We start from the raw sequence: 22,501 nt of genomic DNA on the forward strand, positions 1-22,501 counted from the left end.
GCTGATGACAAAAAAAGACAAAATAAAGTTGCCTGTTCTCACTCCTCTCTCTCTCCTCCCTCTCCTTACTCAACCGGTCAACCCTAATCCCTCATCTCTCTACGCTTCAGATATGCTCCTTCCTCCTTTCTCTCAATCCAACAGAGCAACGGACGCTTATTGAAGAGATAGAAACTGAGGAGAGAGAAAGTGAAACAGGAAAAAAAAAGAGAATCCAAAAAAAGGGGTTTCTTCAACTCCATCTCTAAGAAGGTAAGAGATTTTGATTTCAAGTTTTTTTCTTATTTTTTTATTCGTCTTTTTTCTGTTTCTCGAATTCTAGGGTTTCAAATTTTCGATTTTTTGGGGCGTACTGATCTGAAAATCTGTCACATTGTCGGCGGAGAAATCGAAGAGATCTACTCTTGTTCTTGAGTTGAAATTGTAGTTGTTTGTTTTTTCACTAATTTGATTTCTTGTTGCTATTTTATCATTTCCTTTACGTTTATTATGATTATTTTTTAAATTTTTTTTGATTGTTTTTTTTCAGGGTTTAGGTGGGATATTCATGAGTCCATCGGCTGTAAAAATGGAGGAATCAAAGCCTGCAATTTTGAACAGTGAGAACGGCTATGAAATTGAAGCTCGATTCGCCGAACTCTGCAATGTTTAATGTCTTCTTATCTATGGTCTTATCGACAGCACCACCTATCATCTCACCAAGTAATTTTTTTTTCTCTTGTATCCAAATCTCCCACAGTAAAAATGTGTGTTTAATTTATTTTTGATTACAAACACAATTTAGATAACAAACAATTAGTCTAATCTTTAAATAAGTTTATATGATTAGAGAAATGTTTTTGTCCAGTTGGGTTTTACGGTGGATGTTGACTTGTGTTTGCATGGCAGGAATCCAATTGACTCATTTGATGAGCCTAAACGTTTACCCATTATAATTGAGAAATAATCAAGTAGCGACATTATAATTGGCATGTAATTAATGTTCATATATTGTTATTAGCAAAGTGCATAGATGAAGTAATTAACAGAGGCACTTAACACTTGCATAATAATTAGTGATTTAACTTTATGAGCATTTCATGCAAATGCACAAAGATACTTTCAAGATGAGATTCTTATGATACGTTCCAAATTCCTTCTTGAGCACGTAAATTGTTGTGAAATTAACATTAGATATGATTGAAGTTGTGAAATAGTTGAGCAGGTGAAGTTTATCTAAAGTTTTTGCCTTCATATGTTTGGCCAAACTGCCAATTCTTAGGAATATCACGCCATGAAGTAGACTGTTTGCCATCACTAGTTTTGAGTCTGAAGGTAATGGCCTGGCCAACTAAACTTTCATGGATCTCCCAGTATTGACCCCAGTTTCGCTTCATTGCTAAATGGCTTTCCCTTGTCTCCCTTTATCATCACGCTTTCGACATCTCCTGCACCTCCGACATTCCATACTAACACCAACAGGAAGTATGGGTTTGATTTTAAGGATATAGTGATTAACTGATTAAAGTGTTTCAATAAATAGTAACTTAAGTAGAAGAAGGTAGCAGGGATGAGATAAAAAAATATGACAGATAATCACTGAACTTTTCAATGCAACCCCTTATCTATGTGAAGTGTAGAAGCAAGGAGAACATTTTTGACAATTAGCTAACATTAATGTTCTTCAACAAAAGCTTTTTCTTTTTAAAGCTATTCATCCTATTCTATATGATATAGTTGTAGGATCAGATATATATCATGATGCATTCTTCAAAAAAATAGTATATAAGATAGTATATATTTGTGTTGCATTAGTAGTTCACTAACCAAACTAAACCGAGCATCAATTATTTCTGATAAGGTTAAGGCTCCTACAAAAGTATATGCTCATTTACGTTTTTTCTCATTAACTTTTATGCTCATTTTAACTTGTGTTGCTAATTCCCAATTCGGTTATGTGCTTGAATGTGATTTGTTACCGATTTATTGATGGTTTGACTTATCGATAAACTCATCGGATGATTTCAACTTTGGCAGGTTATACATACACAAGCCCATTATTTATCTGATGATGCACCAAGCCATCAAGGAACGGAAGTTAGTCCCTGCTTCAAAACATTTTTGTAATTTACGAGAGTGAGAATATCGCAAGAAATGTGACTTTGAAGCTTTTGTTGTCACAACATACTTATGATCTTTGTGGTCATCTTCTATCTTGCGTCTTCTGACTTTTAGGGAGTTTTTGTGTAAATTAGTTATTTTTACAAAGTACTCTGACCATTACCGTGGAATGACAAAAAAAATTATGTCTACAATTTTGTTGTGTGATATTAATGTGTTCTTCCATCCCTTTCTTCTTGGTTGAAAGAATTTCTGTGAGTTGAATTCTCTAATTGACTGATTATTCAATGTTATTCAACATTATAAAAGGCTTGAATCAACAATCGCTTTAAGCAGACGTTAGCTGAATCAACAACTGCTTTAAGCAGTCGTTAAATCAACAACTGCTTTAAGCAGTCGTTAAATCAACGACTGCTTTAAACCGTCGTTGATTTAACGACTGCTTCAAGCAGTCGTTGATTCAGCGGCATCTCTAAATGGTCGTTGATTTATCCTCAACGTCGGTATAATAAACGGTCGCTGATAAGTAAGAAAACCGTCGTTCATAACTTATCGACGGCTTGACGATCGTTGATTTCTAAAGTAACGACTATATTTGCAACGACAGCCTATCAACGACTGTTGACCATCGTCGATGATTTAACGACGGCTTTTTAGAGTATCAACAATGGTTTTTAGCTGTCGTTGATATCGTCTTTTCTTGTAGTGATTATGATTTAGTTATTGTTTTATGGGGAAAGTAAACAACATTTATGGAACGAGATGCTCAATATGTGTTATGGAGCAGGTATTGTTCCTTTGAGTAGTCATGATCCAAAAGTTATTGAGGTTAAGTTTTAGAAATTCCTAATTTGAAGTACCGAGCAGGAAGTTATGTTCATTTTAAGTTCAGTATTTTTGCTGTAATTATTTTGACAAAAGTTCCAAATGTTCAAGTTAACTCAACCTTTTTGGTAAAGTTTAAATGAGCACACTAAGTGCCTATACGACTTTTACAAGCAGTAAAGAATTGATTATTTCCTTATATCTTTACAGATAACTAGTATGTGAAATTGTTGACGTAAAACAAAAGATTTCAAAAGAAAATCCAAGTCTTGCAATGATTAGCAACACAATAGTAGTTGTGATTCTTTTTCCTCTCCATGGATAAATATGTGTCTTTGGAACACGTGTGTATTGATAAACTGTGCATTTAAACCATTTATGTAAATAAACTATGGATACAAGTGGGTAAAGGTCGATACCAAATAAGTACGGTATGAACAACAACCCTTGGAGGATGGGTGATCTCCTTCCGAACTCTCGCTGGGTGGGTGAAGTCCAGCAAATAATAAAAATGGGACATGTCCGACCTGGTTAAGGCTTGCAAGTGTAAATATTTGAATAGTGGGGTGACGACCTCCATTAGCTTAGAGACAGTCGGCACCTTGTGTAAGGAGCCCCTCTCTATTCGTGTTCGCTTTACCCAAATAAAGTAAATGCTATAAACCCAAAGGGTTTTGAATGATCTATGTGGTGATCTTCATGATAAAAATTCTTACTTTTGCGATTGTGCAAGGATAGTAATCCTGAAACTTTTAAGCAAGCACCTTACTTGTGAAGCATATTGAATTCTAGCATGAATCGTATATGAATGGTCTTAAGCCACCAAAAATGAGGTTGGGATGAGCTTATGTATTCAACAGTTGTTGAAATTTGTCCTTATGGCAAGGAACTTATTATCTGTAGTATATGTATGAGTGCTCTTTATCGGACTTTCTAGTTATGGGTTGATGGTGTCGTAATAAAAACATTTCTAACTATTTGATTTTAAGTATTTTTGAAGTTTGGGATTGTTCCACTTGATGAGTAATAAACCGCACAACTATATTTTAAGCCACTAAAATGAATTTCTGGTTGGACAGTATGTGTACTCAGTTTTTCTGATTTTGTTCTTGGAATCTGTCTTGGTGGGGGCAGGGTTCATTGTTAGTGATTTTGTAGGGTTAATGTCGAGGACTTGGAATATGATTATCAATCAAGAAGAAGATTTTCATGTTATGAAATGGTCGGCTGAGGTTAAAGTTAGATGCTTTGTTTGGAAGTATTCGTAATCTGTTATTTGATTTTCAAGTTGTTATGTTGTGGGCTCCTGACCCACAGATCCAAGATCGTTTTTATAGGTTTTGTTTCCGCTATGAATAAATGTAAATTCGAGGTTTGTTAATTGTTGATTGTGTTTTGTGTATCTTAAGTGTGATTAGTTAGTAGCTCGGAAGTGCGGGCTGTTACATCTAGGCACTTGTATTGAGATAATTCAGATGACTTATTAATTAGAATACCTTTTCATTCATTCAATATCATTCACTACAAAATCACATGCATATCAATATAATGTTAGAAGATTTCAAAAATTCAACTAAGTTATAAAAATAATAATAGAGCACCTAGGCTTGTTCCTTCCAATTCATGTGCATAAACTTAAGAATATAGCTCCTAAAATTTCAATCAATATGTTCTATAACAAGTAAAAATCTATGTTATCTCAAAATTCCTCCTCCTCCAGCTTGTTTATGCTTGTGCGTGTGAGCTCTGCCAACTACTGAAAAGAATAAAATATATGCATTAAAAATAGAATACAACCAAATAGGACAAAAAATGCTACTTTAAATTAAAATTTACTAACTTTGTTCATAATATCATCTTTTCACACACTCTATAAGTGCAAATAGAAAGCAAGAAACGAACCATGTCATAAGTTGATCAATGTCCATATCCCTCATGACGTTGTGGTATCGGCTGCTGGTAACCATAGTTCTCTTCACCATATGGTGCAGCTTTATTATTATAACCATCATTGTTGTTACCAGTGTCAGTCTGTGTCTTAGCAGCTTGTTCAGCTTCTTCCTTTTCTTTATTCCATTGCTCAATTTTTGCACGCCTCTCTTCGCTTCCTTCCCTAATGGGGCTCCTGTCTCTCCTACCAGCAGGACTTCTGCATCTTCCACGCTTGTGAGGACTACTGCTCCTATATCTCGTGCTCCGACTCTCATAATAGTTATCCTTATCATCATATGTTTTGATACTATGACTATGCCCATGGTGGCGATCGTCATACTCATAGCTTCTGCGTCTGTATGGGCTTCTGTTTCGGCTTCTACTGCTTCATCTCTTATACCTCCCGAATAGATGACCTCTCAACTCTCTGACCACACATAAAGTAATGAAACCAACACATGTTTCAGCATTAAATATTAATGAAACAGTCTTAATAAGTCACCATTGAGTTTACCTCTTAATATTCTTCAGATGCATGAAGTTACAATAACCACCGCGATTGCAAGTGTTCTCTTCATATTGCCTGCAAGTGGCTTCACAAAATATGTGAATGGAGAGAAATCGACAATGATGGGACGGCCTACAATGCACATTGCAGGTACAATTGCATTGAGTTAAACTCTAAGATTTTTTTAAAAAGGCTTCCAAACAAAATATTCACCATCCGAAAGAATCTTACCATAATAGAATCTCCTAGTCAAATTACGGAGAGCATCAGCAGCTTGCTCTTCTTCCCGATACTGAAAATAGACATTGCCCACCTGCCAAAGATTGGATATAACAGCATAACTAAGATCAACAACGACTTCGAATTATGGCCATATGAAATGTTGATTTGAAAGTAAATACTTAACATGTGGTCAGCCAGGTTGTCACATATATTTAAAGACTCAATTTCTCCATATTTGCAGAGCTCCTCAAACAGATCTTCGTAGAAATCCTGGGAGTTCACCCCAAACTAATGATCAGGGCAAAGAGACCAATGTAAACTAACTACCTACTTGCTAGTAGAGTTACTGAATCTAAGTTCCACTTCAACTTTCAAAAGGACTTTGGACAGTAAAATACAATATGACACCTGGATATCTTAAGATCACACCAAACAACTTACATTACAAGCATTATAGTAAGAAGATATCACAACAAGCAAAACAGTTTTGCACAGTAACAAACAACAAAAGTCAAAAACCATAAACGCACAAGCATCAAACAACCTAAAGTACTATATCATTACAATATTGAGACATTTTCTTTGCTTGTGTTTCTTCCTTGTGAATTGAACAGAAATCATTTGAACAAGAAGTCAATTGCAACTTCACTCCCTCTATTAATCATAATCTTCTATCACATTTTGTCTCTCATCTTTAGTCCCAATCTCTCCACCTAGGGGCCATCAGCTAACTAATCTAGACATGGAGGATCTCTGCTAGTTACCAAGACAGAGTGCTACCCTTCAAAGTTAAACAGGTCTTTTAAACTGTAATATTTACGACTAGAAATCACTTTATACAAGCAAACAACACCAGAGAAGGGAGAATACAATCTCCTTCTATGTATAGAAAACAACAGTCAAATCAGCTCAAAACAACTCCAATTCATCATAATTTCCCCAGCAATCAAAGCAACAGGATAAACCAATAATATTCATAAAGATAAAAACCAATACTCAGATAAATTATAGTAACTATCCGAACATGTTATTTTATCATACATTCCTAAACCAATGCTACCATCTTAGAAAATGGATTTATGGCTGCATGGCGCATGCATATATCAATCAAAATCACCAATTAACAAGCAAGATTTAACCACTATATACATTAAGCAAATTGTTGACTGGTCACTCCAACTCAACTTCATCATTGTTTTCCCAGCAATAACAACACTAAAGATAAAACTATATCTTCATAGAACTGAAAGAATTCCAAAGAACTCAATAAACAATATATCATACGTCACTCACATAGATTACTGAAAACTATGCTATCAACACATGATTATCGTCATAAACTCCTAAACTAATATTTTCAAACCAAATAAAATTTTTGGGGTTAAAATAAAAACCGAAAGAGAAATACAAACTTAAAATCATCAATATAACAATGGACAAGCAAAATTTCTCACTACAAAAATTTGCAGACTTGTATACAAAAATACCTAAATTAAGTCCAATCGCAGCTTCAATTGCTTTACAATAATCATGGCAAATAGTTCAATTACAATGAATATATACAAAAAAACATGAATTCCAATCAAAGAAATATGGTAATTCAATTACCCTAATAAACAAGTAATAGTTCGAAATGAATTAATAATTACCGGAATGATTTTCGATTGGCGATGAAATGGCATGATAGTGATAGGCAGTGGCGTGGTGGTGATAGAACAAAGTTGCTTGGAATAGGGACGGAATTCGCACGAAGACGAGCAGAATGGCGAAGGAAATGACCAGTGAATTCATGGGGACTGGTGAAGGTAGTAGCCGGCGAATGAATTTCGGGTAGGTTTGCGCACAAAATACAGGCGGTTCTTCTCTATTCTATTGAGACCTGGGACGAAGAAGGAGATCTAGAGATGTGAAGAAAGCAAATGAAATTAGGGATTTTTAGATTAGAGTATGAACTTTTTTCTTTTAGCTTTTTTTTTCCTTCTGAACACTTATTGCAGTTATTAATGACAACTAATATTATGGAAGAAATTATTTTTCCAAAAAGCACATAAAGTCAAAATAACCACTTAATATCGATAAGGGGTTTATTTGATATTGTAAATTTTTTAATTAATAATTAGTAATACAGTTATTAGTGAACTAGATACACTCACATGGATGAAAAAATATTTTTAAAAAGGATATAAAATCAAAATCACCACTTAATAGGAATAAGTGATTTTTTTAATATTGGAAACTTTTGAGAAGGTTCAAAAAACCACCTTTTTAAGGAAGAGTTCTCCTTTATCATGTTATAACAGACCACCTTTCTAACAAATTAGGTGTTTTTAGCTGAATAATCACGTATGTCATTAAGGAGGTCTCTCATAGGTGATACTTTTGCACATTTGTAGTAATGTGGAGAGAGAAGGGGGGGGGGGGGGAGTAGGACTGCCAGAAGCGGGTGTATTGTTGAGTGCCGGTGGTGGTTTGAATTATAATTTTATCTAGGCCTTTAAGAAAAAGCAGTAGGCGGAGCAAATATTTAATCAACCTTTCCTTTTAAAAATAAAATCGTAAATCACATGATCCACCACGACATTAACTACATCAACCATAGAACACATGGGTCATAAGCCAGTTTAAAAATATTTCCAATACACGGTTATAAAACTTTAAATCACAAGCTAATATTCACAAGATAGTTTTAGGAAAAATATTCTAAAATCTTAAATTTATAATAATTAATTTTTTTCCTGCTATAAGCACGGGTCTAAAATCTAAAATATTTAAATTTTTTTTATCGTTACCATCCCATTTAAAGGATTTTAAATTTTAGCATATTAGTTATTATAGTATAGTAGATGTCTTTGAGTGATGAATCAAGATACATTTGAAAGAACAGGGACAATACAAAAGGAAAAAATATAAATAATAAGATATCATACATCTTATAGTTAATTTAACCTTTTTTTATATGCTTGAGAAAAATGTGTGCCAAATTAAGAGTTACGTAGAAAAACTGAATATAATATACGGTCCTATGTCAATGTAAATTAGTGACCCTAATTTTAATTAATTTATGTGCAACAAATATTACCAAGCTTTTGTGATTAGCTCGATATCCCTTTATTCAAATTTCATAACCAAAATTTGTCCACAACAATAACTATCTACTTATATAAATCGATCAAACTGGGAACTTGCCACAAGAAGCCTGTAATTTGTCGGGAGCTGAAAGTTAATAACGGGACAAAGAAAACAAATGGAATGATATATTGTGTACGTATATTATTTTTTGAGAAGTTATATATATATATATATATATATATATATATATATATAGTATTTCATTCACTTTTACAAATTCACATAACATAATTTGAGGAGAAATATCATTAAATATATGATTCAATATCTTATAGTTTATCAACTTTCGACGCAATTATTCAGTTTTGTTGGAATATTTTAGGTCTAAAAGTTAGAGATGAAGTAGCATACAATACATTTTTACACGGGTCTAAACACTAGAGACTTACTTATAACTTGGTTATGAATAATAATCAACTACTTAATAAACAAAACAATTCCCGCGCATTATGCACGGACAAAATCATATTTATTATAAAACTTCCCATGCATTTTTGCACGGGTAAAAACCTAGTTATTCAATATATTCCATTGCAATGACTAGAAGCATTTGGGAGTGACACGTGACAGCATCAAATTGTAAATCTTGGCGCTTATATACTTCATTAATTTGTTAATAAGTGTGGGAGAATATTAAGGAATCCAGAGATAGGAATTTGAGATCAAAACAAAGCAAAGAAATTAAAGCTCCCCTCTTGCTTTTATTGAGACATATTTGTAATAAAAAATAATATTTTTTCTATTTCAAGTTTGGTGTCATTTAGCGTGATATTTTTCTATAAGGAAAGTGTGTCACTCATTAAGAAGGAAAAATTGATGCCAACGGGACAAACTATGGGCAATCTTTTATAATCAGTCCCTACAACTAATTGTCCCAGACGAGTCCTAACTATTGCTCACATTTGATGTTTTTGGGCATGGTTACCTATTTACTTACAAAAGTAGGTAAAGCAAACCACATGTGCAAGACACATGGTTGGATCTACTTTTTTTTTCGGTTTTTTCACCATATACAATTGACAATTTTTTTTTACACCATATACCCTTTCAACTTTCCAAATTCACCATATACACCTCACAAACCATACAATAGCATTTATTGCCTTTTTTATTGCTAAAAGACGTTAACTCGCCGTTAGTGTTTTATACAAGTTTGCCATTAAGTTTGGGCGCCATTATGGTTATGTTGGGGGTTGGAGTATTAACAGTTTACCAAAAAAACCACGCCCATTAATTCTCAACTTCTCTAACCCTATGTTTTACTAGAGTTTACGCTACCATAGAAGCCTAGAATCTCTAACCCATTTTAAGAAATCTACACGCTGGTTTGTGCGCAATTGTAAGAGCTTCATTCCAGAAGCAAAATTTCTTCTTGGGTCTTCTTGAGGAGGGAAATAACGCGGATTTGCTGAGTTGTAAAACTTGCTTTGAAGTTCAAAATTTTGACGGCTCCTACTTTTCGTTCCAAGTAAGTTCTTTATCCCTTTGTTTGTGTTGTTGGCAATTGTTGCTTTTGGAATTTTTTTAGTTAGGTTTTTTCTGCGTTTTAAGGTTTGTTGTTTTGTTTTTTATGGAAGTATTTCTTTAGTTAATTATAGCAAAATTTTGAATTTTTTGTTCCTTTCATTCAAATGATTTATGCTTATGTATGTTGGAATTTACTGGTTTTTGTGATTTGGTTAGGATGGTTTCTGTTTGGTTGTTTTTGCATTATAACAGTAAGGATTTTGATGTGAGGGTTAAAGACATTGACTTGTGTCACTTAATGAAGTTGTATGAGGATGTAATGGAGGAGTCAGTTAAGCAGGATGTGTATTTCCCTAAGGCATTTAGGTTACTTGTCACCACCCACAGCTCATACACCACCACTATGTCATTCACCTCTAACACAAACAACACCACCTCAGTTACATACCCCTTCCAGACAGAGAAAAGGGTTAAAACCACCCCAGTTAGAAGACCCAGAACAAGAAACCAAACAGAATGCCCTGTCTCACACATAGAAGAACCTCCACAAGCACCTCTGATTCTTGAGCAACATACACAACCTACACTTATAGGCCATAAACATGACATTTCAACTTCTTCAAAACCAAAAAAAAAAAGCTCCTAGGACCAAACCTGAGGGATTTAGGGTGCCTAAGAGCACAACAAAGAAATTTGGGACCTATGTACTCAAAAAGAGGAGCATTGGAAGGGAGGTACAGGGAGGAAGAAGAAGGTTCCAGTGACAGTGGATGGGGAGTCAGGTGATTTGGAGGGTGACGACTCATCTAATGGGACCTACTGTGAGTCAGGTGAGGGATAGACTGGTGATGATGACCTTTTCATGAGTAAGTTTGTATTTGAGGAAGATGAGATTGAAACTGAGGATTGTTGCCTTGACAAGACATTTGAGGACTGCCTTAGCTTGTTGGTAGTTCTACATTGGATAGAGTGTACCAAAATGGGAAGGTTTAAGTTGATTCCACCATTGGGTCTATCAAGCTAGAAGAGTGGTTGATTTTTGCAACTAAAGCACTGTTTCTAGAAGTGCTCGGGGATTATTGCATCTAAGAGGGGTTTGCAATGACAATAGAGAAGGTTGACATTAAGAGGTTCACTGCATCTTGTTCTATGGATGGATGCAATTAGAGGATACATGCCTTTGTGATTCCTGATCAATTCAGTTGGGCAATCAAGACAATGAATCAAGGACATAGGTTTTGTGCAACAAAAATATTCGTTTCCCAATGGGACAAGTTCGTTGCACAAAGGTTTGGGCAACGAGATTTTTGCACGCCAATTTCGCCGTCTTAGGTTCGACGCCCATTGTATTTGGTGCGTCAAAAATTGTGATCGTCGCACAAACCACATCTTGGGCATCGAGTTCCATTCGTTGCCCATAATGGTCTTTTGTGCTACGAGCCTCATATCCGTTGCACATTTATGGGGACAGTTGGGCAACGTATTTCTTAAATCGTTTCCCATACTTGACTGACTTTTGGCAACTACTTAACTTTCATCGCCAATATTATTGAACGTTGTGCAACAATTACTGTTTTTTGTCTCCCATTATATCTTGTAGGCTTACACACATGATGTCTTGGGCAACACCAGTTGTGTCGCCCTAAATACTTTAGGCTACAAATTGTTGTACATATTTTTCAATCATGCGTTAAATTGAAATGTTAATGTGCGAACCCTATTTTTTTGCGCAAATTGGTATGGACTACGAATTATAGTTATCGTGTAATCTTTAAGCTTTTTCCCTGTTCATATATATTAGATGAACCTATTAAAAACAAAAGTCTATGAGATAATAGAAGAAGTTTTCGTGGAATAACAAATTGTATATAATCGGAGTACAACATAATAATCTTCAAATTTGACATCCGAGATAACTTGAATAATTCAAAGAAAATCTTAAGAAAAACTACTACCTGCATCCCAATTTCTTTGCTACATTTATTTTTCACACTTTTCAAGATACGATTTCAAAAACTAATATCTCTAATTTGGTATATGAAAAAATTACAAAAATTATATATTTGAGAAATACACATTGAGACGAATCAAAAAAGATCCCACATGAATATGTTTACCATTACCTATATAAATTTAAAGACAATCAAAGTGGCAAAATGAATAGTGCATAAAGTCACTATATAGCAACTAATTTGGGATGGAGAGAGTAATTAGCAGTACCCATAATCTACGAAGAAATTCACATAATCCAAGCCTTATCATAGCTTTCCTCTGCTAATTTTTGGAAAATAGTCAAGATCCATTGGTCCTGATAAAATCAAAAACATTATAATTAGATACCCATGTGATTAAAAAAATGGGGGGGGGGGGATTAATGACCTTTTTACTCTTTCTCCCGAAAAAAATATATATACGTGCACCAATATAATAAGTATTAACTACAATCGAAACGAAACTTCAAGTAGAATCATTCAAAAGAAGTTTCTAGCTTAGTGCACAGAGAAGTTGTATCTATTATGAGTAGACATCCATGACTTGTTTACCTACACTGTGTATAGGTTTTTTGCTCTTGAGTATGCTGCTGATGCAGCCTACACTGTTCTTCGAGTTGATCAGGTAATTATAAACTTGCTTTGTGGCTTGAAATGTAGAATTCTAGTAGTTTGTCCAACAATACTTGTGCAATTTGCAAAGAGATCCATGGTCTCCAACATGTCATTTAATTTCTCTCTTTTTTAAACATCCATTGGTAAAAAAAAAAATGTGTTACTTTCACAAAGGTCATGTTCTTCCTCTCTTTCTTTAACTCCACCAATATATAAAGCATTACTGAGTTTGCTAAACTAGAAAGCAAAAAAGCAGCACAATGAGAGGGGGTCAACAGAACTCGTATCCTCCATCATGTCATTTAAAATTCTATTTTCTGAACATCCATTGATCAATTAAAAATGGGTTAGTTTTACAAAGATCACCTTCTTCCTCTGTTTTTAACTTCACCAATATATAAAACGTTACCAAGTATACTAAGCTAGAAAGTAAAAGAATCATCCATTGATAAACTAAAAATGTATTCCTAAGCATGGACCAGTTATATCCCAGCTAATATAGTTCATCTAGCAACAGAAGAACTCCAACCATAAAGACCTTCGAATTAGGCCAAGAAACTAAACTGGAAAAGGTCACACATGAACGCAAAACAGGTTCTCATAGTCATATCACACTCATATCTCAGTTAATACAATCGATCTAGTATTATGCATCTTATTACCCCCTCCAGAAAAAGTCACACATGAATGCAAAACCCTAGGACACGGACACCATACATATTTACAACAAAACGAGATCTTATAGAAAATTTTCGTCATTAATAATACCGAGTATAATAATAAATAAGCTAAAAAACTTATACCTCATGTCCTAAAACACTTTCAGCATATCTTTTCTCATTTTCTTTTCACATTCATTAGCTTCTTTGTTCAGTTTAGAAAATTCAGCTCTAAGCTCTTCATTGGATTCCTTGAACTCTTCATTATATGCTTTAAGTTGTTCATTTAATACTCTAAGCTCCTCGTTTGATGCAGCAAGAGTGTCAACTTGGGTAGACAATCGTTCATTGTTCTCTCTAGTTCTACCTTTTTTTGGTGGTCGAGCTCCAAGACCAAGTCCTCTCACATACCCAGATTTACGTTTTCAAAGCTTTAATGTAAGCATCTTTACATTGAGTGTATCCTCACCATGCTCTTGAATCTGAGTTTCATGAAGTTTTTTGAGTTCTTCATAATTTTTTCAGCAATTGATTCCCAACAAGTAGTCCCATTCTTATTTTTATGCCTAGCACAATCATGATTAACCAGAAAATACAATTCACTAAGAAAACAAAATGCACAATTTACAACTCACAAATTATAATCATGTCAATTCAAATTGTAAAGCAACTATGTTATCCTGTTATTTTGTATACTTTGGTTAAAAATGGCAGTAGGAGGTGTCTACAGGGGGTGGTGGCAGCAAGGGGGGTCTGTAGGGTTGGTGGCAATAGGGGAAGTGTATATAAGGGGTGATGGCAACAGGGGGGTCTGCAAGGGGTGGGGGCAGTAGGGGGAGTGTCTGCAGGGGGTGGTGGCAGTAGGGGGTCTGTAGGGGGTGTTGTTAGTAAGAGGAATGGTGGCAGCAAGGGATGGTCTGCAGGGGGTGGTGGTAGTAAGGGGGTGTCTGTAGGGCTTAATTGCCTATGGGGGTTGTAATACTTGCCTGTTGTCCTGTTGATCATGTTGTTTCAGTTGCAGTAAAAAAAACCAAGTCTAGAAAGAGAGTTTCAGGCATATTCGACTCGAAACTTCAGAGCAATTGCCTTTATCTGGTGAGCTTGTTTGGCTTTTTTGTGTATTATTCTCTCGAAGTGTTATTTCCCTTGGAACACTACAAGAGGGGGGTGAATTGTAGGTGTAGAAATAAACGCAACTTTTTGCGGAAATGAAAACTTAAACGAATAAACAAACTAAAGGAACACAAGGATTTTTACGAGGAAAAACTTCTTGGGCCCAACAAGAAGAAACAACCTCGACCACTAGGGATTTTAAACTCAACACTTTCACTAATTAGGCCAAACAACTTTGTTACAACCTAATTCTAACTCGAGCCACACCTTGAGTTCCTAAACTCAAGTTCCTAAGCCATTGTTTCCTTAACAGCAGTTCCTCTCAACTTCACTCGAAGTTTTCTCACACATACAAGCTTCACTCAAAGCCTCTCTCTTACAGAACTTCACTCAAAGTTCCCTTACCCCAAAAACCAAAATACAATTGATCGAAATAAGCTTAGTGGAATTAGAGTAAGAAGGCAAAGAACAAATGGCTATTATGAGAGAATGAAGGCACTGACACTTAATTAGTTAAACTCACTTAATTACTTAGTCAGACAAAATTTGGAACTTATCTAGACTTCTATATTTATAGTGTTAATCATGAAGAACGTGGGATTAAAACTAGGATACATGTTTAGTCCATTAACCCATGATGTTCCTTCCCCTAAGGAACACGTTTTCACATCATGTCCCATGATCCCATGAACTTAAATGAACGTGGATATATTTAGCCATTACTCCTAAGTAATAGGAGTTCCTTGAGCTTTATCCGAAAATCAGTTTTATAAAACTCTTTTTATCTTTAAAACTGAATTTTTAATCTTTAAGAAAATAATATCTTTTAAATAAAATCTTTCTAACAACCGGATATTTATTTTCTTATTTTCCGAAAAATAAAATCTTTTTCTAAACAGATTTTCTTTTTAAAACTGATTTTATCATTTGAAATTAGATATAACTAATTTCCTATAATTAGGCATGACTTACTCAATATCTTTTAACCGTACAATATTTACACGCCTAAGTCTAGTTCCTTTTATTAACTAAGTTCCTTTAACATATTCGCTTAGTGCCACTTAGTTTGTTCCTTAAGAAGGAACAACACTCCATTCTCAAATAGACTGCCACAGTTCCTTACCATTCTTTCTTTGTTCCTTTACATTGGAACTAGAAAATAAAACGCCTAGCTTCTATTCTTTCTTGATCCAATGCTTGCTCCAGTATCAACATAAAACTTCTTTACTTAGCCTTTGAAATCCTCTCTTGACTTCTTCATTGACTTCGTATTCTCCCAGTTCCTTGCATTGATACCTTAAACACCATACACTTAAATAATTCATTAGTTCACTACTTAGTTTGTTCCTTTGTTTCTTTGTCATTATCAAAACTAGGGTTCAACAATTTCCCCCTTTTTGATGATGACAACAAAGGTACAAACTAAGGAAAATAACAAATAATATAAGTGAATGATAATAAAAAACATAAGAAGAAAATGAAAAATAAAACACAATTATGTAAGTAACTGAATTTTGATTTTTCATTTACCTTAACCTATTTTTGATTTTTCATTTACCTTATCCATTTTTAATTTTTTTAATTTTTAATTTTCATTTTTGTTTATATACAGTTTGTTCCTTAAATCATTTTCCCCCTTTGTCATCCTCAAAAAGAATAAACTCTGCATGTATTGATGAATTGATTTAACACCTTAAGACCAATATACAAGCACCATTGGTGGTTAAGTTAGAAAATCAAAGAGTAAACTTGCTCAAACATCAATCACATAATACTAGCCATTCCAAGGAAGAAATTATGCAAATCATTTAGAAACATAGACATAATAGCAAAAGTCATTGATTATATAGCACTTGTTCCATAACAAAACAAAGAAAGAAAAGAAAAAGGATTAAACAAAAGTTGTGTTCCTTGATGAAAGAAACAGGAACAACAAAACAAAAAAAAAAACTAAGAAAGGGAAGGGGAATGGTGTTCCTCTACAACTTCTTCTTCAACCACATCCTCTAATTTTTTCATCACCACCCATGATTGAGTCCAACCTGTTCCTTCAGCTTCTCCAAGGCACGGGCCATAGAGTCCATCTTCTTTGCTGCGCAACCATTGTATCACTCAAGCTCTTCATAAGACTTATCATAGTATCAGTTTTGGCATCCAAAGTTCGATGAAGATGATTGTAAAATTTTATCATATGTTGTGCAGGAAGGCAGACTTCATTAACCCAGTTAGCATCATCCGGAGTATCCTGTTCCTTACCCTTGGAACTTGAGGCAGATGGGGGTTTTGGTGAAGGAACTGGAGGGGGTTGAGTGGAAGGTTCATCTGTTCCAGGAATGGAAACAGATGGTGAAGAGTGATAAATGGGAGGAAGGAATGGTGGTGTGGGTGGAAAAGTTGTGGAGGTGGAAGCAAGAGGATTGGGGCCTTTTATTTCATCCTTCAACAGCTCAAAACTGGAAGGAACAAAGAAGGATAAAGGTGAAATGGAGGGCAATTTAGTGAAAGGAACAGAGAGTTTGGGAGATGGCGGTGGAGTAGGTTCCTTGAGAGCGGAGGGTACCTGTTCCTCATTATCCGAAAGGACTAATGGAGAGTCCTCGTTGGAAGGAGCAGGAACTTGAGCAATTTTTCTACGAGTGCTCTTCCTCACTCTCAGAGGAATAGAGGGTTTAGGCTTAATGGCAATGTGTTTGCGCCTCTTAAGTTTCGGTTCCTCTGGTTTAGGAACAGGGTCATCCAAGATAACGTCATTATCCTCTTCTAAGTCCAGTTTGGGCAGTTTTCTTTTTCCTGAGATTCCTCGTTGAGTAGGTTCCTTGAGAGCGGAGGGTACCTGTTCCTCATTATGCGAAAGGACTAATGGAGAGTCCTCGTTGGAAGGAACAGGAACTTGAGCAATTTTTCTACGAGTGCTCTTCCTCACTCTCAGAGGAACAGAGGGTTTAGGCTTAATGGCAATGTGTTTGCGCCTCTTAAGTTTCGGTTCCTCCGGTTTAGGAACAAGGTCATCCAAGATAACGTCATTATCGTCTTCTAAGTCCAGTTTGGGCAGTTTTCTTTTTCCTGAGGAACTTGGAGCCATTCTTCCTTGAGTGAGAACACCTTCTTGGACAGACAAGCCAAGTCCATTTTGGGTCTTCTCATTCAAGATGTTCCCTTGTTTGACCCCTATTGTGGTCCAACCCGTAAGTCTTATTTCAAAATGATGAAGTAAAGAAGTTATCAAGGCACCATACCCAATTACACAATTGTTCTCAATACAGTGGGTTAAATGTTGAATGAAGAGGGAAGGGAAATTGATTTGTATGTGGTGGTCCAAGCAAAACATGTAACACATATCCAAGAGACCCACTTCATTCCTCTTTTCAGTTCGAGGAATGAGTGCTCTCCAAACCAAATTAAACAGCTCTTTGTGAAGGGGAGAGAGTAGGTTATGGTTAAGTTTGTTTTGGCCAGCTATTCCTCCAAAATATTCTAAGATTTTTTCTTGAGGAAAATTCGGAAAGGAAACAGTTCCTTTCCGTTTAAAGTACAAATCAGTTCCTTTGCAAGGAACTTCCCATACTTTGCTCAAAGTGGCTTGATTAAACCTTATTTTCTTTCCTCTAACCTCAGTTGTGCAAGTTCCATTAGTATTAACAAAGTTTGCACATAACTCATCCATAGCTAGAGGAACAAGAGCATTATTAATATTAAAGGCGAATTCAAACAATAAACAAACTAAAGGCGAATTCAAACAATGAACAATGAATACCACCGAGAAACTTAAAGAAGGTTATTCCACTCAAAGGCCTCCTATGTTCAATGGGAAGTACTACAACTATTGGAAGAACCGCATGGAGATATTCATCAAAGCTGAAAACTATCAGGTATGGAGAGTCATTGAAGTTGGTGATTTCGAAGTCACAACTACAAATGACAAAAATGAGGTAACTCTTAAACCCCTCTCTGATTATGACAAATCTGATTTTGAAAAAATGGAAGTAAATGCCATGGCTATTTAATTATTGCATTGTGGATTTGCATCCCATGATCCTATTATGCTCATGGGGTCCAAGTCCACAATGCAGTAATTTAATAGCCATGGCATTTACTTCCATTTTTTCAAAATCAGATTTGTCATAATTAGAGAGGGTTTAAGAGTTACCTCATTTTTGTCATTTGTAATTGTGACTTCGAAATCACCAACTTCAATGACTCTCCATACTTGATAGTTTTCAGCTTTGATGAATATCTCCATGCGGTTCTTCCAATAGTTGTAGTACTTCCCATTGAACATAGGAGGCCTTTGAGTGGAATAACCTTCTTCAAGTTTCTCGGTGGTATTCATTGTTCCTTGGATCTTTTTCTCAATAGGGTTTCCTATCTTACGTGAGTTCTAGTTCTGATACCAATTGTTATTTTCCTAGGAACACTACAAGAGGGGGGGGTGAATTGTAGGTGTAGAAATAAACGTAACTTTTTGCGGAAATGAAAACTTAAACGAATAAACAAACTAAAGGAACACAAGGGATTTTTACGAGGAAAAACTTCTTGGGCCCAACAAGAAGAAACAACCTCGACCACTAGGGATTTTAAACTCAACACTTTCACTAATTAGGCCAAACAACTTTGTTACAACCTAATTCTAACTTGAGCCACACCTTGAGTTCCTAAACTCAAGTTCCTGAGCCATTGTTCCCTTAACAGCAGTTCCTCTCAACTTCACTCGAAGTTTTCTCACACATACACGCTTCACTCAAAGCCTCTCTCTTACAGAACTTCACTCAAAGTTCCTTTACCCCAAAAACCAAAATACAATTGATCGAAATAAGCTTAGTGGAATTAGAGTAAGAAGGTAAAGAACAAATGGCTATTATGAGAGAATGAAGGCACTGACACTTAATTAGTTAAACTCACTTAATTACTTAGTCAGACACATTTTGGAACTTATCTAGACTTCTATATTTATAGTGTTAATCATGAAGAACGTGGGATTAAAACTAGAATACATGTTTAGTCCATTAACCCATGATGTTCCTTCCCCTAAGGAACACGTTTCACATAATGTCCCATGATCCAATGAACTATAAATGAACGTGGATATATTTAAGCCATTACTCCTAAGTAATAGGAGTTCCTTGAGCTTTATCTGAAAATCAGTTTTATAAAAACTCTTTTTATCTTTAAAACTGAATTTTTAATCTTTAAGAAAATAATATCTTTTAAATAAAATCTTTCTAACAACAGGATATTTATTTTCTTATTTTCCGAAAAATAAAATCTTTTTCTTAAACAGATTTTATTTTTAAAACTGATTTTATGATTTGAAATTAGATATAACTAATTTCCTATAATTTAGGCATGACTTACTCAAATATCTTTTTAACCGTTACAATATTTACACGCCTAAGTCTAGTTCCTTTTATTAACTAAGTTCCTTTAACATATTCGCTTAGTGCCACTTAGTTTGTTCCTTACGAAGGAACAAACTATCATTCTCAAATAGACTGCCACAGTTCCTTACCATTCTTCCTTTGTTCCTCTACATTGAAACTAGAAAATGAAACGCCTAGCTTCTATTCTTCTTGATCAAATGCTTGCTCCAGTATCAACATAGAAACTTCTTTACTTAGCCTTTGAAATCCTCTCTTGACTTCTTCATTGACTTCGTATTCTCCCAGTTCCTTGCATTGATACCTTAAACACCATACACTTAAATAATTCATTAGTTCACTACTTAGTTTGTTCCTTTGTTTCTTTGTCATTATCAAAACTAGGGCTCAACACGAAGTTTCAGTAGGTGAATATAACAAATAATGTCTCTAGAAAGGGAGAAGTGCAATGGATTAGATATTGAAAGCATCACCAGTAAGTAGAGAGCACAATAGATAAATTATAATGAAGACCTAAGAGCAACTATTTTTTTCTAAAGTTTCAAACTCCAACTGAAGGTTGTACTTATACTACCTTACTATAATAGTGACACAAGATATCATGCAAGAAAGTTTCAGTAAAAATTATGCTCAAACGAAGTTAGCTGGACATATAAGCCCTTTCTAGGCTCTTTTGTTCACAAATTGAGCATGAATATGATAGGTGATTCTTTGTTAGAATTGTTACTGTCATTAGCTGAGTATTAATTAAGGTCATATATTCTTCTGTATAGAATTAGGAGCTTATTGCATTCTTTGGTCTTACTGTAGACACTAAAAATTTATTCGTGTTTTACATTAAAATAAATTGATTATTATTGAGCTAAAATAAATATGATTAGCCCAATTTAATTAATGTAGCTCACTCAAATTACATATCCAAATTATATTAAACAAATATAATTTGGGTTATAAAGTATTGGGCTAGCCCAGATTACTAGTCCGAATAAGATGGTCAAATGGCAAAGGTAAAAAGACTTCCAAGTCATAAACGGGCCCAAACCCATAAATTACCAAGTCCATGAAGGGATCTTCATTCCCTAAAAATAGACCGTACATCTCTCAGTTGAGGGGACGGAAAAATCATTATTCTCAAGAGCTCATAAAATTCTCTTAGAATTTTCTCTGCAATTAGTCAACAAGCACATCAAAATTGTGCCGACTATTCAGATACACTCAAACATATTCGACTGAGATTCAAGCTTTGTCAGCCCTCATTCGAATATACCCAAACAAAACTCAAACTCAGGTTGACGTCGACAAAACGTCATCCCACACTCAAACTCAAATTGACGTTGACAGCAGGTCAGTCTACATTCAACTCCACGTCGACACCAACACGTGTCACTCTCAAGCTACGAAACAGAATTAGAGGACTTAGTTTATTTTTCATTATAAATTGTTTACAGAGATTGTACTCAATACATTTATTGAAATATAATTTCTTTGTTACTTTGTTTCCTGTCTATTATATTTTGACTCGAAATTTTGTGTATACAGATTTTGGCACGCTCGGTGGGACCATCTCTGCCTCTCATCTCTGTTTCGTCATTAACAACAAATCTGAGAAATGGCCTCAAGCAAGAACATCTCTCAATCTTCTGAAAACTCTGTTGACACCCCACGAAAATCTGTAACTTGGTGATTTTATGGATGATATGACTCTTGGTTTTCGCACCAGAGGAATGAAGAAGGCTGCTATTGCTGCCGCCGCTGCAAAACTCCGAACTGCAAACGTTCCTACTAGGCCAAGAAAGCTCTCTAAGCCTACTGCTCGTGAATCATCTGTCGTGCATGGCTCATACAAGGAGCGTGAAACCCCTGTGTTTGGCTCAATCGCTTTGGCTGAACGTGAGCCATCATTGATTGCTTCTCAAATATGGAAGCAACTCTCATCTGATAAGTCTTTGACCCACTCAATGTGGGGAGTGACGATGAGACAAGTGATGACATTGTTGACTCATCACCTCTAAAGATTATCAACTTAGAGGAACCCTTCTATCTCTCAGTCAAACACTGCTGTGTTATGGTGACTTCGGCTAAGACAGTTGAGGAACAACTTGCTGAAATGAATAGCCTACTCCAAAAATTAATGAAAGATGGAGAAGAAAAAGATGCTCAAATCCGACTCCAAAATGAGCAAATCGCTGCCCTCAACAAGAAACTTGAGGGAGACGACGCAGCATCAAGACTGGGGGGTGAAAGCGAAGGCGATAGTGGTGAAGACGATCGCCGCCCACCCACAGCTCGACAACTTGAGTTATTAGTAGCTCACGCTATCAAAAATCAACTCGGGGAAAGTTCTAAGGCAGTCATCGGTATGTAAAGCCTTATACCAAAAGAATTGCGAGCTGCAGATGCCACTTGGCTATCAGCCCCCAAGTTCCAGCATTTCGATGGGAAAGGAAATCCTAAGCAACACATTGCTCACTTTGTGGAAACATGCAATAATGCTGGTACCACAGATGATTTCCTGGTCAAACAATTCTTCGTTTCTTAAAGGCATGGCCTTTGACTGGTACACTG

General features: G+C 35.4%; 1 long non-coding RNA gene and 1 pseudogene across 1 annotated transcript; one reads left to right on the forward strand and one right to left on the reverse strand.

The window, feature by feature from the left end:
- LOC125496390 (uncharacterized) lies at window positions 1-2,307 on the forward strand. Its single transcript, XR_007273051.2, has 3 exons — window positions 1-252; window positions 530-702; window positions 2,017-2,307. It is a non-coding gene; the product is annotated as an uncharacterized LOC125496390 (long non-coding RNA).
- A 2,102-nt stretch (window positions 2,308-4,409) lies between these two features.
- Window positions 4,410-7,598, reverse strand: LOC104907407 (splicing factor U2af small subunit A-like; annotated as a pseudogene).
- Between the last annotated feature and the right edge of the window lie 14,903 nt (window positions 7,599-22,501).

Source organism: Beta vulgaris, chromosome 4 (assembly GCF_026745355.1).
Source record: "Beta vulgaris subsp. vulgaris cultivar EL10 chromosome 4, EL10.2, whole genome shotgun sequence".
NCBI lineage: Eukaryota > Viridiplantae > Streptophyta > Magnoliopsida > Caryophyllales > Amaranthaceae > Beta > Beta vulgaris.